Source organism: Haemaphysalis longicornis, unplaced genomic scaffold (genome assembly GCF_048455015.1).
Source record: "Haemaphysalis longicornis isolate Haplotype H1 unplaced genomic scaffold, Haemaphysalis longicornis Haplotype H1 scaffold_1, whole genome shotgun sequence".
Taxonomy (NCBI): Eukaryota; Metazoa; Arthropoda; class Arachnida; order Ixodida; family Ixodidae; genus Haemaphysalis; species Haemaphysalis longicornis.
In genome coordinates, this window is record NW_027526203.1 from 229,142,832 (window position 1) to 229,153,448 (window position 10,617).

The following is a 10,617-nucleotide window of genomic DNA, read 5'->3' on the forward strand; positions in this document are numbered from 1 at the left end:
TCCTTGCAATTGGATCTTCATGAAGGCTAGAGGCCTCAACTTCGCGAGTGCTTACGAGCCACCGAATTTAGAAGACAGCAACGCGGTAATGAAGTGCGAATAGCACCACAATGACACAAACGAGGCGGCAGCAGCTGACCCCCTAACCTCGGCGTCTTGAATCGAGACCGAACGACTGGAACGAAAACTGTGATGTTGCATTCGTTGCGCTCACATGGCTAACCGCTTACGAGAGGAGGCTTACGAGGCCAACCAGGCTAAAAAACATGGAGGAAGGAAAAAAAATCGCGCCAATCCACCCCGTGAATGTGGTTGGAAAGCAAAGCTGTAAACGGCACCCATTACGACTACCCATGCGACGTCACTTAAATTCAATCACATCGCTCTACAAATAGTAAAACCAGAGAGAAGTGAAATGCACTTAACAACACCATTTATTACTTCAAAGATATATTCTTGGTAAGGTTAAATCAATGAATGATGCATGAACGGTGATTGGTTGAGTTGTATTGGTGTAGCACAAGAGTGGAAACTTTTTTTATAAAATTAAAGTCAGCTCCAACCCGGTGTTACACGATCTGACTTCTCCGTCTCTGCGCCGCGGACGGAGGCGACGAGATTTCCGGCAGAGAAGGAGGAGGAGACGGAAGAAATACTTCTGTTCAGATTTCTGAACGGCCCAGAGTGCAGTTCTGGGGAGTGATTCCTTCTTCTGTGGGGCCCATATGCAGTTCGCGCGGCCTGTGTTCTGTCCACGCGCTGAACCTGGGTAGGTAGAGAGGGCTTGGAGAGCAGCATCTCCCATTGCTCTTGTTGGGTAGTTGACGGAAAAAGAGGAGGGTGCTCAGGGCTAAAGTCACACACCCCGATTACGGGGCGGAGTGTTCCTACTTCTAAGCAAAATTTACATTCAGCGTCGTAGCGATTCCGACGCAAAGTGAAGACACGTAGGCTGTGGGAAGGAGTGATTGTAAGAGCCGTAGGGTAGTTTGTTGTTCTCTGGAAAGGTCAGGGTAAGGCGAAGGTACGGTCTGTCTCAGAAGGCGATAATGCTGGGTTATCTCCCTGAACGTTAAAGCGGGTGACTGTCCTGGTGCAGCTCCATAGCACGGGAGGTAAAAGCGTAGGCTTGTTAGGTGGGCGTATTTTTTGCCCTCCATTGAAGCGTGAGGGTGTGTCCAGATGAGCTGAATGGAACCGTTTGGGGAGTTGTTTTTTAGCACGCGCAATGCAGGTCAGGACACTTAACCCCACTGGTAATTCCAGTAGGCTTGCTGGGAATCGGTGACTACCCTCCGAAACCCTGGTTGAATGAGAGCCAAGATGATGGCTGCCTCTTCTGCTGCCGTCATTTCTTGGGTCCTAAGCGACGTACACGCAAGGAGGTTGGTTCTGGAGGTAGCCACGATGATGGCGTATTGCTGGCCTCAAGGTTTGGAGGCGTCTGTGTAGATTACTGCATGATCCCCACCGAGGGTGGTGTTTAGCGTTTTAGGCCGTGCTTTTCGCTGACCCTCGTCATGTGAGGGGTGCATATTTCTAAGCAAAAGGAGCATCTTTAGTTTTAGTCGCCAAGAGTCTGGGAGTACGTCAAGCGGAGTGACATTCTGGGCTGCCCAGCCAATCTGGTGAAGTATGCGGTTACCCACCGTAGTTCTGAGGCAGACCTTCCGGTTAGAAAGATAACATTATATAAACTCTTCCACCATGTTGTGAAGCCCCGTGCTAAGCAGCCTCTGTGTGAACGCACTCATGAGAAGACCAATGGCCTGCTCGACCGCCTTTCTATTCTTATATAAAGCATCTCTCTCTTCCTTGTCGAGAAGAAGACAGTAAGAAGAAGAAGTTGACGTAAGTGACTCTCGAGAGGACAAAAGCTTCAATTAATCGAAAGGTACCGGATTCCTTTAGGTCTCGCTTCTTGGTGGCAACTCGCCTGATCATGCGTATGATTTGATTAATGCTGTTTTTGAGGCGCTGCAAGGAGACGTCACTCTTGGGGTTAACCTCGAGATGTAGGCCCAGGATCTTGATGCTGGGGCTTGGAGTGATGGCCTGGCCATCAAGGAGTACTATTTGAATGTATTCCTTGATTTGGCGGGAGGGCGGACGACAAGGAGCTGTGATTTTTTACGTGAACACTGGAGGCCACAGGCTTTAGCACATTGGCGTACTAGAAGTGAGATGCCATGCATTGGTGTGACCTTCCTTTAATTTTTGTAACTGTTAGCACATGAGCAAGGTGCGCAGAGGGCCGCTAGACGGGTGTGAGTGGTCACGTGACACTTTCACATGGCATTCAGCGAGAACGCATTGGGTAAACCCGTAGATGTGCTTGGTGAGTACACCACCTTTCTTCCTCGTCTTCGCGTGGGCTCGTAGCTAAATCGGTAAGACAACGGTCTCTCGCTTTGTTAGTCTATTAGTTCCAGGTTCAATTCCCGGCGGTGCCACCAAATTCGTTTATTTGTTCGCTGGAGTTTTCTGGTGACACCAACGGTCGCGAAAGAACCCTTGGGGGGTAGAGGTAAAAAGCTTTGCTTTAAAAATGAAAACGAAACAGCCGGAACTGTAAAAAGCTGATTCTCATGCCAATGGATTGCCCAGGTTTCATTTCCGGTTCCGTTTACACGGCGACGCAGAAATTTTAGTTCCCATTACGGAGAGTTTTAATACGTAATCTGAATACAAACCCAACCAATTTACAGGCTACTGTTCCGTTTAAGCGGCAATTCCTTTTAAGCGATTTCCGTTTATCGAAGTTCTACTGTATGTTCAGGAACCCGCATTTTTTAATGGCAGGGTTCCAGTGCCTTGCACCTTTGCTTAATCTTTAAAGGGGTAACCACATGCACCGACGGCGACAAGCGGCACGAAAACCGTAACTTAATAGGTACAACAAATGGATAGTCTGAGCGACAGTGTCAAGCGAAAAAACTAGTACACTGCCGCCAATGCTATCCGTCGTCATTACTGCCGCTCAGTTCTAGGCTGCTTCTGGCAAGAAAAAAGCTCATCGCGGTGACGGCCCGTTGCCTGCTGCTGTTCCTGCCCCCGGCGACCTGGGTATAAATTTTTTTGCATGTCGCTGTCGCTCACACTACCAGTTTGCTGTACCCATTGAGTCATGTTTTTCCCGTCGCTCGTCACCATCGCTGGATGTGGTTACCTCTTTATTTGTAATTTTTTGTACCATTTTCTAATCGGTCATAAATACTCAGATATGTCAAGTCCTGACTGCCTAAGTTATCCTTATTTTTTGTTGCTTTGCTTTAAAAACGCTATAAACAATAGGACACAAATATCCGTATTCGAATATATTTGATTCATTCAATTCAGTCAGTTTGTGCTTTCCATATTCGATACGCAGACCAAAATTTTATGTTTGCACATCTCTAGTATATATATTACACAAGAATAAATTAATGCACAAGCTGACCAATTGTTCGAACTCTCTATGGAACGTGAAAGGAGTTGAAAAAAATCCCGGTACATCTCCACTAACGTGGAACCTGGGAAGAGGTGAAGCATGCAGCGTATGAGTGTTTTCTTGCCGCCTTCGTGTTTTTGTCAATGGAGATGAAACCGTTGGGAGGTAGAGGTATACAGCTTGGCTGTAAAAGCCTCTTGTCATTGAAGCAGGGAGTGCTCTAGCGCGAGGCGTAAACGAGTGTCCCGTTGTTTTCTTTTAGTACGCTTTACGAAGCGCTCCAGCGTGAGGCGTAAAAGAGTGTCCCGGTGTTTTTTTAGTGCACGTTACGTTCTAGCACGAGGTGTGAGCGGCGAGTTTCTCGGTGTTTTAGTACCGTGACTACATTAGACGACGATTACGACGACGACAGGAGACGCGAACAGCCCCAGCCCCTAAGGGACGTCGCCCCCAAAAAGCAAATGTACGCAGAGAGAAGAATCTCACTGGTAGTAATCGTATCTGGAAACCAGGGTCGGAGCAAAAGAAGAAAACTAGTAATATCTACGGTAAAAATACAGTAGCACTATGTTCCGACTTCGAGGGATATTTCTGCAGATGTCTTACAGCGATATCTTCTCAATATTCAAATATGCGTTATGGTAAAAAAGAGGAGGAGGCAGAGGCGGAGAAAAAACTTTATTTCACTGTAAAATCGAGCTGGTTCAACACCACCTAGACTGCTTGAAGGCCTCCGCAACCCTGCGTGGCGTCATCGGTGTGAGATCTGCCTGGAAGCTGGCTTCACTAACCTGGACGGTGCGCGTTTTGTCATTCCGCGGCGCTTTTACACTTCGCTTTTTTTTCTTCACAGATTTACACATGGAAGGAAACCTGATGGCAATTATAGGTTTTATGGGCAGTACATACGCTGAATTTCTATTAGCAACAGGTGTAAAAGTTATACGCCTCCAACAAAGCCTAGTTTTTGAAGGCACTGGAGGGTTTATTTTGCATGCTGTAGTAAAGGCGCCAGAACAGTTTTGTCAAAAGAGATTGCACGTTTTATTTAAAAAGCCTCTAAAAACAAAGAAACAGGGAAATAAAGCAATTTAACGAGGCATGCATTATCCGGAGTTTGTCACAAGCTATTTTTCATTAAAAAAATAAAATAAAGCAGACATGATATTCACTGTAAAAGCTTTTTGACACTTTGTTCACTTAATTCCAGCAGACGTAGATCAGCACACAAAGAAATTGTCGAACATAATTTCTGTCAATACACAAACGATTCTTACTATAATATTCCACATAACAGCTTGAGTTCCACAAGAAAGGTAACCTTGACAGCAAAAGGTAACTGGTTACAATGCAGAACAGTAGAATTGTGGACGTAAAGTTTTTAAGAACATTTGTGAACTGAACTCGGGCACGATGTTGAACTTTGGAGCTATATTTTTGAGGAGTACTCACGTTTATCAAAAGTAATTTTTTTCGGATGAGTTAAAGACCTAGATAACGATTTGGCTTTGTGAAAACAAAGGACACATTGTCAGCCTTGTACAAGTGATTATGTCTGGAGTGTCTTCAGTTTCCGTTTAACTGCTTTGCCTTCAGACAGCTTGTTGGTTTCTCGTTTGCAAAGGTTGTTTAGCAAAGTGTTAGCTGCTGCACTCGGTATATAGCCCATCACTACATGTGGTAAATGGCCATTGCCGCAAACATCAAAATCTTCATTCCACCCCAGAAACAGTGTCGTCATTGACACAAGCAATTCTTTCTGCTTCTCACAGGCATAAAATTTGGCTGCATGTTCTTCACTTGTCAGTTTCTCGAGAACAATATTCATCATCAGTACGGCATTTACGACGACAGCTTCGGGAAACTTCAGTCCACCTCTTGTAATGCTTGCTATGAGCTGATCTGCCTCAACTGTGAGTGTCTTAATCTCAACAACCAAGTTTTCTGTACAGAATTCACATGTGAGCTTCTTGAGTGCAGCATGTGCACAATAACCGGCCACGTAAGTCGTAGCTGGTAGTGTGTGCTGCTTAGCAGCAATGTCTTCTTCTGTAACTGCAATGTGAAATTGCTTTAAAGCATCACGAAATTCATCAGTGGAGGGGCATGGAGAAATCTCGTCACTCTCTGGCAGCTCAAGGACCTTCTGCAGCCTCCATTTGTGCTCTGCTTCATAGATCTGCCGTATGGAGACATGGTACTGAGCGCCACTTAACTGTCGGTACCTACCGAACCTGTCTTCTAGGCAGTCCGACTGAAATTTTCCCAGTAAAACGCACTTGAATCCAAGCTCATTAAGGCAGTAGCTTGTCACCTGTATGAGAGCAAGAGATGTGTGACGCAGTGCATTGTGGGTCTCATGAGTTAAATGACCAGTGTCATGCTTGAAACTTTTTTAGTAGTCCAGCCAACTGACTACTTTGTGCAAAAAATCGAGCTGAGGGCAACAAACTGTCTTATGGGCTCCTGAAAGTCGTCTCGAAGGCGCCTCCCTTTATCTGGCGTCTTGACATTTACTATGCGCCACCACATCAGCACAGTGCTGATAAAATTGGCTGTGCTTTTGGCATGCTGCAGTTCTGCTGCTTTTGAACTGTTGAGAGCTGCAACTGTAAAACTGTTAAACACTTTGAGAACAAGTTTCACGTTTTGTCGCTCTATGTTTGAATGTTTCAGTGCCTTCAAAGACAATGTTGGAGCAAGTCGTACAAGCTCATTTCTTTCTCTGTCGTGAAGCTCTATAAGTGTGTTTAATGAATCTGTTAGCACACATGGTTTGTCAGGTAGTCCATCGATGTCAGGAAAAAACATACATTTACCACTGTTACGCTGGTTCAACCAATTGTTCCTTATGCATTTCAGAACATGAACAGAGTCCAAAATTAAAAACAGTGGTCTTGCTTGGTCTGATGGATGCCTGTAGACTGTATCAACCTTCGGTGACTCGGAAAAAAATGACATCGCTTTCCCGTTGATGGAGTTGTTGTCTGAAACAACCGTGATTACTTAAAATCTTGTAGCCTCCAGTCCATTAATGAGCTGACGAAGAAACTGGTGCAGCTGTTTTGCGTCTATTCGCGCCACTGGGAGGATGTGCACTACGTCTTTTTTTGACGACAGGAGGCTTTGAATCATAAACACATAAGCAGTTTTTGCTGCATTTTGGCTGTTTGCAGCCATTCCTACTATACCTCCACTTGTAGTCAATGTAGGGTTGCAGATGACTTTCATACATGACAAGCGTCGCAGGTTTTTCATAGTCATCCATTCCTACTGCCAGTCTCTTTGCATAAGACAGAAATAAAGCATCTTGTTGTTCAGAGCATGGATTCACATGGTACGTCCCACAAACACGTCTAATGGTGTCTGGATGCGGAAGTTGCAGCTTCGATGTAGACCTAATAATTCTGTATGCATGTGGAGATATCGTGAAGCAAGGCTAGCAAATACTAACAAGTCCGCAGGGTGTCTTGAAGTTCTGCTCAGCAAAATGTCGACTTGTTGCTTTATGAACTTTACAACTTCCACTTGCCAGTCATGTGGGAAATTTTGTGACGCTAGTTCATCCAGCGTTTCCGCTGTCTTCTTCAAGACAATGTGCAAGGGCTCTTCGCTGTCCGAGAAGTTGTCTGCCGAACTTTGCACAGCATTAAGGACTCTATCGAGTTCCCGCAGTTCACACAAACACATAGGAAGCAAGAGGGTCCCGAGCTTGTTGAGCTGCACGTCACCAACAAACACTTTCACGATCATATCAGTTGACACTGTCACAGCAAAACGCACAGTTGGAGCATCTTGAGACGCCAAGTTTAGGAAGAGGACTTTGTCGTGAGTAACAAGTTTTGCCCAGAAGGTGTTTATCTGTAAATTTGTCAGAGAGATGACCAAGTCCTCAAAAGTGTTGATGTTATTCTTTTTCTTCTCTTCTTCGTGAGATTCAATGGACTGCTTGATTGCCTCCTGCAGCGATTCTCCTTCTAGACGAAGACGCTTCTCTTCAGGGCCTTCACGGCCACCAGTTGTGGGGCGAGAAAGGTAGGCAGGGCAGTTAGGAAATAGGCTCGGGATAGCACCAGGCTTGAGTCGTCTCAGCTGTACAGGAACTTCAAGTAATTGTCCAGTTTTCTCATCTCTATAGGTCGAAGTTTTCGCAAAATCACTTGGAAGAAAGTGCTTCTCACACACCTGAAAAACAGAAAAAGCTCTATAAGACAAAAAATAAGCAGCAAAAAGAAGTTACACTGGTCAGCAGTCAGCTACAACCAGAAAATGTGGCAGTAATATTACGCACCACCATTGGAACAATGCCTTGTTAGGCGGCTCAACAAGCGAACGCTGTTCATTAAATATAACTATGATGGGATCCGATCTGGCGCTGCAGTCCGTTCAGAGCGACTCTGTGCATAAGCAACGCGTGATATTTCGAGAAAATGTTTTGTTTGTCAAAGATGATCGCGCAAAAAAAATTAGGGCAATAGTACGATTACGGTTTGCCGGTTAGGTACAATCAAGGACTGCACACTCACAGATGCGGAACGACATCAACGAAGGTGGTCGTACTGCACGGGAGAAGTCCGTCTTTGTTTCACCGAACAGGCCAAACCACTTCCGCCCAATGATTGGCCAGAATCACCATTAATAATTAACAGTGACTCTGTCTAGACAGCGAGCAGAAGCGGTTAGGCCGGTTAGGTGAAACAAAGAGACTGCTCCAATCGCCGCCACCATGCGATACCGTTACCTACTGCAACTGCCTTCAAAGCTTTAGCACGCAAATAAGGAAATTCAAAAGGTGTTCAGCTGCATGACTGGTTAACTCCACACATGCGTTGGCACCTGCCACAAGTGAATTCACTTACCACGGTGTACTTTTTTGGTGAGAAATCCTTGCGCGGGATCGCTTTTTTTCCATGCTCTTCTTCGGTCAGCGTCCGTCGGAAACCGATAAACGCGCGCTTTAGGACTACCAGCATAGTTAGAGTTGCACCCCGGCGCGCAACAGCATCCAGGCATATTCTGTAGTTCACCTGAGAATACTCACACAGCACAATTCAAGGAATTGATGAAAGAAAAGGCAACGTGAGCGCTAACAAACCGCCGCTTCTGCACAAAGTGTTCAAACTAGAGATGCGCCGCTCAGGAGGGATCCGGTTCTTTTGAGCCGCTCTTGGTCCTCCAATGGTACCGGCTCAGCCGACGAACTATGCCACCACCTCATCCTCGGCTCACAAGGGCCGAGGCCGTGCTCTACAGACAGCTACATACAAACTCTGTGATCACACCCGTGTTGGCGCAATACGTGTGTCCGGATGCCTACGATAGCGTGCAGTGCTGTGTGTGCGCGAGAGCAAACGCGACTCTGGCCCACCTATTGTGGGATTGTGAACGCAACCCAGACGAGGCGGCCGCCCCGACGCGGCTGCCGGACAGTTTCACGAGTGCCATGATTTCGTCCGAATACACGACCCAACTCCAGGCCGTCCAGCAGCTCGAGGCAGCTCTCGCACGGCAGAGACTCGGGGAGGCGGCGAGGCCAAGGGATCCACCCCCTCACTGCCCGTCAGCCGAGCCAGTCGACGCCTGCGGCGCACACCACGAGGACGTCCAGGCCGCGTCACGATAGGGTGCCTCTCTAGGAGGCGATCCTCTCGTTCTGCAGGCTAGCCAATAAAGTTATATATATCTCTCTCTCTCTCTCTTTTTGAAGAACGAGTGAGAGAGAGAGAGAGAGAATAACTTTATTTCTGACGAGGCTCAGTCCTAGCGAGTGTCCCTCAGGTGAGGGAGGCGCGCCAGGTAATCCTGAGCCCTAGTGGCGGTCAGGAGCTGTAGCTCGGGCGAGGAGCTCCCGGTCACCTCCAGCCAGGTAGTGGGAGGGTTGGGTAAACGGGGCGGGGGTAAAGAGGGGCATTCCCAAATGGCGTGTGAGCCGTGGCTCAGTAAAAGTGAGCGGCGGTTCTTTTGGAGAGAGGGAGGCCCTTCTCGTCGCCCCCTCAGTGATCCGTGTCGAACGAGCCAACGAAGCCGAAAAGCCGGGTCAAAGCTCTCTGCGCCAGCTTTTGCCGTCGCGAGAAAGGAACTCCACCGCCGGGCCAGCTGGGGCTAATTTTCCAAATTCCTCCAGCGCCCCCTGTCGTGGGAGCAGACAATTCGAGCCAGGAGAACCGGATGCAGTTTTGACCCGTTCTTCGGCTCTTCCGGCTCTTTCCGCTCAGTTACTGACAACGTTACTAGATAGGTTCAGTTGTAAAACTCTCCCCATGCGCCGTGCATCGCCGGCGTCTCCGTTTCTCTACGTGCCGCGAAAGGGCGGGACCGCCGCATTTTCCTCTACCCGGCCGCTGCTCGTCGCGTGTAACGGCGCCTCTCCCAACGCCTCTTCGGCCTTCTCATGACGTTAGCGCGCGATAATATTAAAGACTACCCGCTACCCGCCAAGTTGTCCGCGTCCAGACTACATCTAGGCCAGAGTACTTGCCAGTAGCTGTTCAGGATCGCTAATGTGGGGCGTAAAAGCCGTTCGTTACGGCTCATTGCTTAGCTTTCTTCAACAGGTCAGCCGAAGCGCATCGTAGTTTGCGCGCGCTTGCGTCGGCTGCTCGCTGGCAGTCAACCACGAGTGTGAACGGTCTGCAGCGAGCTGGTAGCATAGAATAAGCCTCCGTTAAAGCTTAGTTTGTGACTCTTCCGAATTTTATAAAAAATCATGAAACCGCTCATTTTGTTGCCAGCCAAAGAAGCAAGGTCAGCATTTGAGCTACGTCACTTAGTTGCTCTAGTAATTCAGGCCACTCGAAGACGAAACTTCCTAATTTTCTCAACGTTCTTTTTAGAATAGTATCTTTTCCATGTGTTGCCCTGACAACAGTTAGCTTTATTAAACGTCACTAAGACGCGACATTTCTGCAAAAGGCGAAATATCTCTAACTGAAAGAATTATTTAGTCAATTAACCGACGAAGTTAAACCAGCTTACATGTCAATAAGCATAAAGTTCTTTTCAGCAATTCATTGGTTTTCACAGTACACACTTTACGGCAGACACAAAGTAGAAAAATATATCCAACGTTTTTTATTTACAATAAACTCCACATCTTTTTTGCTTAAGGTGAACATGGCTACAATAGTTAAAGGGGTCCTGAAATACCTTCCGCCGATGCATGGATGTACATGTACCCAAATAAAACA

At 47.1% G+C, this 10,617-nt stretch overlaps 1 pseudogene; it reads right to left on the minus strand.

The window, feature by feature from the left end:
• Nucleotides 1-4,540: 4,540 nt before the first annotated feature.
• Nucleotides 4,541-6,241, minus strand: LOC144168627 (uncharacterized; annotated as a pseudogene).
• Between the last annotated feature and the right edge of the window lie 4,376 nt (nucleotides 6,242-10,617).